The 6,989-nt window shown below is 35.4% G+C and overlaps 1 pseudogene; it reads left to right on the top strand.

The window, feature by feature from the left end:
* LOC107636972 overlaps window positions 1-2,210 on the top strand; it is a 3,310-nt pseudogene extending 1,100 nt beyond the window's left edge.

Raw genomic sequence — 6,989 nt, 5'->3', positions numbered from 1 at the left:
GACTTATGCATATATATAAGTAATTATAATTACATTCGCAATTTTACATATGATTTATATATGAACGATTTTATTTATTGTTTAAATGTTAAATAGAATAATTTATTATTGTTTTGATTTGGACCGAATAAAAATAAATTTGAACATTTTATTTTATTTTGAGAGTTTAAGGTGACTCCCAAGGCCAAGCCACTCAAGATCCGGGAGCCCCCCTTCCTCCCCTTGGGCCCTGCCACCACACCCCGCCCATGAACGGGTCGGGGCCCACTCCACCCAGCAAGAAGCAGCAGAAGGAATTCGACTCCTTCGTGCTTCCTCCGCCCGACAAGAAAGGGATAAAGCCCGTTCAGTCCCCTGGTCCTTTTCTTCTCGGCACCTTCCCCCGGTACGTTTCCCCCAGAGAAGAGATTCTCAGTGAGCCCTTGACTCAGCAGGAGATCGACGCTTTGGGAATGGAAAAGGAAAAGCTTTACCTGTTGTGTTATTTAGATAGAGATGGTTTGACGCATAACATGTTGGACAATATTCATGCTCACTGGAAGCGAAAGAGGGTCTGCAAGATTAAGTGTAAAGGAGTTTGTAGAGTTGATATGGACAATGTCTGCCGCCAGTTAGAGGTTATTATCTTCTTCTCCTACTTTTTTGTTTCTTGCTTCTTCATTCTTTATGTTTCTCTAGCCTCCTAATGTCATTATTTGGTTTACCAGGAGAAGACAGGGGGGAAAATAATCTACAGAAGGGGTGGTGTGTTGTACCTTTCCGAGGCAGAAACTATAACTATGGAACACGGCCGCGGTTTCCCCTGATGCTGTGGAAGCCTGTGCCTCCAGTATATCCTAAGCTTGTTAAGCGTGTTCCAGAAGGTTTAACGCTACAACAAGTAACTGAAATGCGTAAAAAGGGAAGGGAATTAATTCCCATATGCAAGCTAGGTACCTCTTTAATGTTGAGAATGTCCACTACAATTCATCTTTAAAGCAAAATTATTGTTCTTTTCTGCTGGCAAACAGCCATTTATCTGTCTTCATTTTTATTGTTTATACAAAGAAAATGATATATTTTCTTGTTGCAGGAAAAAATGTCAGAGAGGCATTTGAAGAGTGTGAACTTGTCCGCATAAACTGCCAAGGGCTAAATAAAAGTGACTATAGAAAGATTGGAGCCAAACTAAGGGTATAAACATTTTTGCCACAATTTTGTATGCAATATTGAATGAAGATCAAATGGATTTAAGCCTTTTTTATTTGTTTATTTGGTTTTGCTATTATATCATAAGACTGTTTTCTTTAAAAACTAATGATGATCTGTATTTTTTAAATGTAGGATCTCGTTCCATGTGTATTGCTTTCATACTTATGTGGAGAGGGCAAAATTGGAAGTCGGCTCTACCAAATCCCACAGATAATTCAAAGGGGCCCAATGAACAAAATAACAAGATACTAGCATCAGAAGTCTCAGCATCAAGTCGGCAGGAGAATTCATTAGAGAATGAAGGCAATGACACTAGCATGATTTGGCTTTGGAAAAAGTTGAGGTGTCGTCTCCCATAGAAGATAGCAAGCAATCTGTCACTAGTGCTACTTCACTTGCAAGAAAATCTGAAGCCGAATGTATAAACAATGTTACAGGCTCCTATGGTGAGCGGGAGTCTCGCTGGAACATTCTCACTAATATGACTTTGTCGGATGATGACAGCCATGCTAATTGCCCCTCAGAAGCTTGGAATGAAAGCAATGGAGCCGAGGATATGATGGATAGCAAAAGCTGCAGTGATGGCCCTTCTACATCAGTTTTAGGATCTGAGGTAATGTTAGGAACTAATGACAGTTCTTATTTTAGATGAAGATTCTTTGGATGTTGACCCTATTTATCAAACTACAGTTTCCTTTGCCAAATCAGCTTCCTCCGGACCAGTCTTTAGGAGACATAGTAAGGTTGTGGTTCAAAAAACTGCCAAGCAACAAGGTTCCGCTTCCTCCAAGGGAAAAGAAACTGCTGCCATTCCTGTGAAAGATAAAGGTGAAAGGGAGAAGACTCAAAAGAGTTCTAAAATTCAAAGAAAAACAAATTTTGATGAACGATTTCTTAATGTTGTACCACGAGGAACATTACGAGTAGATGAACTTGCAAAACTCTTAATGTGATACTTATTGCTATCATAAAATGTTATGATCTTATCAAATGCACCATTTTTGTTAATTTGCAATGTCCTACATATTATTTTGTACTGAGTGAATACTCATCTTATCACCTGATTTTAACTTCTGATAATTTTTTTTGAAGGACTGAGGCCCCCAATAAAAAAAAATGTCTATTTCAAGCTAATTTTCAAGATGAGTATAGCAGAACCAATCTCCAGCATATCCAATAGACAAATAGCACATAAATACTTACAATTTTATCATATAATTCCCCTCCCATTACAAACTCAAGAATAAACACTAAATATTCTAATCAGGGTAATTAATCAAGGGAAACTCACATTTGAGGCAGAGATGTGAAGTAATATGATCCAAAAAAGATTCATAATTAAAATATATGAGCATGGCAAGTAATATGATCCAAAAAATATTCATAACCACCTCAGTAATATAGTCAACAGCCTGCTCAGCACCAGTTGGTCGCTCAATGCTTTGACCTCCACAAGTGGTTGCAACATGACAACCAGTAGCTACTGCAATCTAAATTGCAGCAAAACCTACTGCTCCTCCACCTCCCACTACTAATATCCTTTGTCTGTTGAGATAAACCAAAGAATATTAGTGAGTAAAACAAAAAGAGGTTTTAGCAAGATGAATTTAGAGGGTATAAGATGAAAACTTAAATTCATCCAATTGAAATCATACCCTTCAGTTATTCTGGCAGTACTTTTTAGATCACGCCAAGCCGTTAGTGCAGCAAAAGGTATTGCACTTGCTTCCTATAAGATAAAAAATATCAGCAAACATGCTTTCAATTTTTATATCTCTTGGTTAGGAAGGACAAAAAGGTTTCCAAGAAATAAGAACATTTTGGATGATATGTGGCTCACATTTTGAACAGATCAACATGACAGATAAAGAAGTTGGATATGTTTCCTGATTAACATAGACTACAAGAAGTCCTAAAGAAACTAAATTTGATGTGAATTGAGCCTATAAAGCATGCAAATGTTTCATAATCTATAGGACAGGCCAGCACATTTTTCAGATGTTTCCTTCTAGCTACAGATCTTAAAATAATTATGTTTTTCAATGTACTGCCATTTTTATATTCAAAATTCAGTTACGATTAAGTCTTGATCATAATATAAGCCAATCACTATTGCCGAACCTTTGGGTGAATTTTATCATATAATATTTTTTGTTTTTGTCTAAAGGATAATAAATCTCAAGCAACATTATCATGTCCTAAATAAAACTCATCTTTTATTTTTAAAAGAAATAACAGGACCACCGACATGCAACCTCAGTCACTAAACAAAGCATATTATAATATATTAACTAATTAATTAATTGATCCAGTACCAATAATATTGGGTTGGACTTGCTTGGTAGTCACAGATCCTGAAAACAAAAAGGCAAAGATGAAATATTATTAGAATATGATTTTTTAAGGGGATCTGAATTGAAATTTGATGGCGAAAAGAAAAACAAAAGAAAATAAACAATAGAAAAATAATGGAAACAAATCCATCAAGATATAGATAGATATGTGTATGTGAAGAAGAAATAATATAAAGAGTTTGGAGTGTGTTGTTTTCATACCATAAAATAAATAATAATGATTGATGATCCTTACTCTTCAAGGTAGAAAGCTGCTATCTAAGCTTAGACAAACTATTATCTATCTCTGTGTGTGTGCAACACCAAGTGAAATTTTCTAAAGAGATTTATATAATAATATATTTTTAAAAAAAGACAAGTGAGTGATTATTATTAGTGATGACTGGTGACTTTAGTGGCCCGTTTTTAATTAAAAATCTGATTAAATTGTACTCGATCAATTGTACACGTTCTCCTTTACTTGATATCTTCAAAAGAAGTTAAGACATTAATATATTTAGTCCATATCATGAGTGGTGAGGAAAAGACAGCCAAACAACATAAAAATTTCTCAAGTAAAGAGGGAATGAGAGAGCTCACATTGCCTACAAAGACTGAACGAGAATCTATCTCCTCTCTGTTGACCTGACTAGCAGATGCAGTTCCAAGATCTATCCGGAGATTAGAATCAATAACAGACAATGGAGTCTAACAATACACTGGGATAACATTATTTACACATTAACATAGATAAGAATGAGAAGGGAATGAAAAAGAGATAGAAAAACATAACAAACCACATAAAAAATGGTCTAAATGTATAATGCAATAATATTAAGCATGAAGTCATGAAGTCCTGTGAACTCTAAAACAGAGGTCAATAAAATTCAGTTTGAATTTGTTCATAACCTGAATATTCAAATGAGTATACAAGAATATAGCCTTCACAGCCAAGTGAGAGAGTGCTACTCATTAGCCAGTAACAAACAAGCCAAATCATAATCATCCAACCAGAAACAAAACATCTTGTAGGCAAAGGAGTTAGGACATGTTCTATGATCAATGCAGAACGAGAAATCATTTACAAAATAAAAATTAAAATAGCTACCCTGAACAGATCCCATCTCCTTCTTGACCTTGGCTTGCATCTCTTTAAGAGCAGCAGTTTCATCTTCTATATCCTTCAAGCGCTTATCCATGTCATCAAAATCCTGCACTTACAATAGCAGTGGCGTAACATCAAAATGTGAAATGTAATCAGCTAAACAGACCCAATAAATTATTGGCAAACAAATATACTATCAGAGAACAAATCTGAACTAACTTCAGTCTTGGTCATGGCTAAGTAGGTTTTCATCAGCAGTCTAGAAAGCATCCTTGAGATTATCAAGCCATTCCCTGGTGAGTTCATTTCCAAACTGCTTCTGCTCAACGTCAGCAGCCAGAGCTTTAGCAGCCAAGATAGCAGTCTTCAGCCTCTCAACCAACTTCTGGTCCGGCTTCTACCTTCTAATTTCACTTGTACATATGGTAAGCAACGAGTGTTCCTGACTGTAATTAGTTATTATCAGGTTGTTAATTGGTTTAAGAACTGTGGAGCTTAATATTAGTTGATAGTTAATATATAGCAACTGAAAATGGTTTTGTAAGATAAAGATGACATGTGCTGGATGCCTCTTTGCAGAAATGTTCAGCGGATTATGGAAATGGAGCTTACAAAACCATGCCTGATGTATTGGTTATCGTGGACAAAACCATTGCCATGGAGAAACATGATGAGAATTTGAGAAGCAAAATGGTGATCATGCACAAACTGTTTATGCCATTATATATATAGCTGCCAATGTTTTAAGTAATCCAATTCATTATTATGTTTGTAGTGCTCGAGTCATGAATTTAAAAAGAAATTTCCATCTTTGAATGCCGGAATCCCTAAGGCTTCTATCACAAGTTGAGTCTGTACTTCCTCTTCAGGAGTGTCCTAAAGGGGCTAGTGACAGCCTGTGCTTCTTCACTGGCTTCAACAAGATCTTGACGATTACAAAAGAAAGCACATGCACCAGGAGGCGACAAACTACTGTAAATATGACAACCAAGTGCTGATACTCTTCACATCATCGCTCTATTTCTCAGCACTAGTAATGACATTCTTTGCTTGCTACTTGACAAGAAAAAAAGGCAGAAAGACAAGTATCATTGTGGGAGCCCTTAGCTTCTTGGCTGGAGCAATACTCAATGCAGCTGCACAGAACATTGCAATGCTCATCAAAGGGTATTGCAATATTATGTGCAGCTGCATTGAATATTGCTCTAACCAAGAAGCTAAGGGCTCCCAGAATGATACTTGCCTTTCTGCCTTTCTTTCTTGTCAAGTAACAAGTAAAGAATGTCATTACTAGTACTGATAAATAGAGCGAGAATGTGAAGAGTATCAGCACTTGATTGTTATATTTGCGTAGTCTATCACTTCCAGGTGCATGTGTTTTCTTTTGTACACATCTGGGAAGAATTTTCTCGGGAAATCGTTCATTGATGTCACCCCACCTGCAACAAGAACATAATTCTTAAGTTGCAAGGATAAATTTTACTATGACAAAAGCTTAAGTTCAGTTGAAAATTTTAGTTCATTATATACACTGTAATTTTGATGTGATAAATAAAATACATTTCATATAAAAACAGAATAACACCAAACAAACAGAATATAAGCCGAATAACACCAAACAAACAGAATCCACCACCACCTCAGTTTAAAATATTCACATTTTGTATATTTTAATACACTATATAATTTAGAAAAACAAAAAGCAGATTCTTTTTTCAGTTTCATCTTTTGAAAATAAAATAAAATAAAATCATCCAGAAGTGAAGATAACAAAACACTGATTCAGTTTGGTTTTGGTCAGAAAATAAAAAGGGAAAGTGAAGAAGAAAAGTTGAAAGAACAAATAAAAAAAAAAACAGAAACTAGTGAGCACTACTTTGTGTTAATAATGCACTGAAAAAAAGAAGTTTTTGAGAGTTTTCTCATCCATTACTGGAACAAAAATAGGAATTAAGAAAAAGTGGAATAAAGATGCATGTCCCAGTTGAAAGCAAAAAAGGGGAAAAGCAAAGGGACACAGAGAATTGCAGAAGGGTTTCAATGAAAAGTCCATGAAGCAACATAAGAAATTAAAAAGAAACAAAAAAAAACTTAGGAGGTGAATACTTAGGAGTTTTACTTACTCGTGCTGAAGAATAATGAGAAGATCAGAAAGAGATAATAAGAAGAAGAAGAAGAAGAAGAAGAACGGTGTTAGGCTAATATTGAAAGAGAGAGTGGAAGAAGAGAGAACTAAGTGAAGAAGAAGAAGATCATATTTGTTTAGCACAGAATATTGAGATATAGACACTAGGCACGGACCTAAAAAAAATGGTAAATAGTGGCCTTAGTTTTTTTAAGATTTTATCTCGTTTACAGTA

Source organism: Arachis ipaensis, chromosome B04 (assembly GCF_000816755.2).
Source record: "Arachis ipaensis cultivar K30076 chromosome B04, Araip1.1, whole genome shotgun sequence".
NCBI classification, from domain to species: domain Eukaryota; kingdom Viridiplantae; phylum Streptophyta; class Magnoliopsida; order Fabales; family Fabaceae; genus Arachis; species Arachis ipaensis.
The sequence above is the reverse complement of the archived record's forward strand: the minus strand, read 5'-3'. Positions and strand labels throughout refer to the sequence as shown.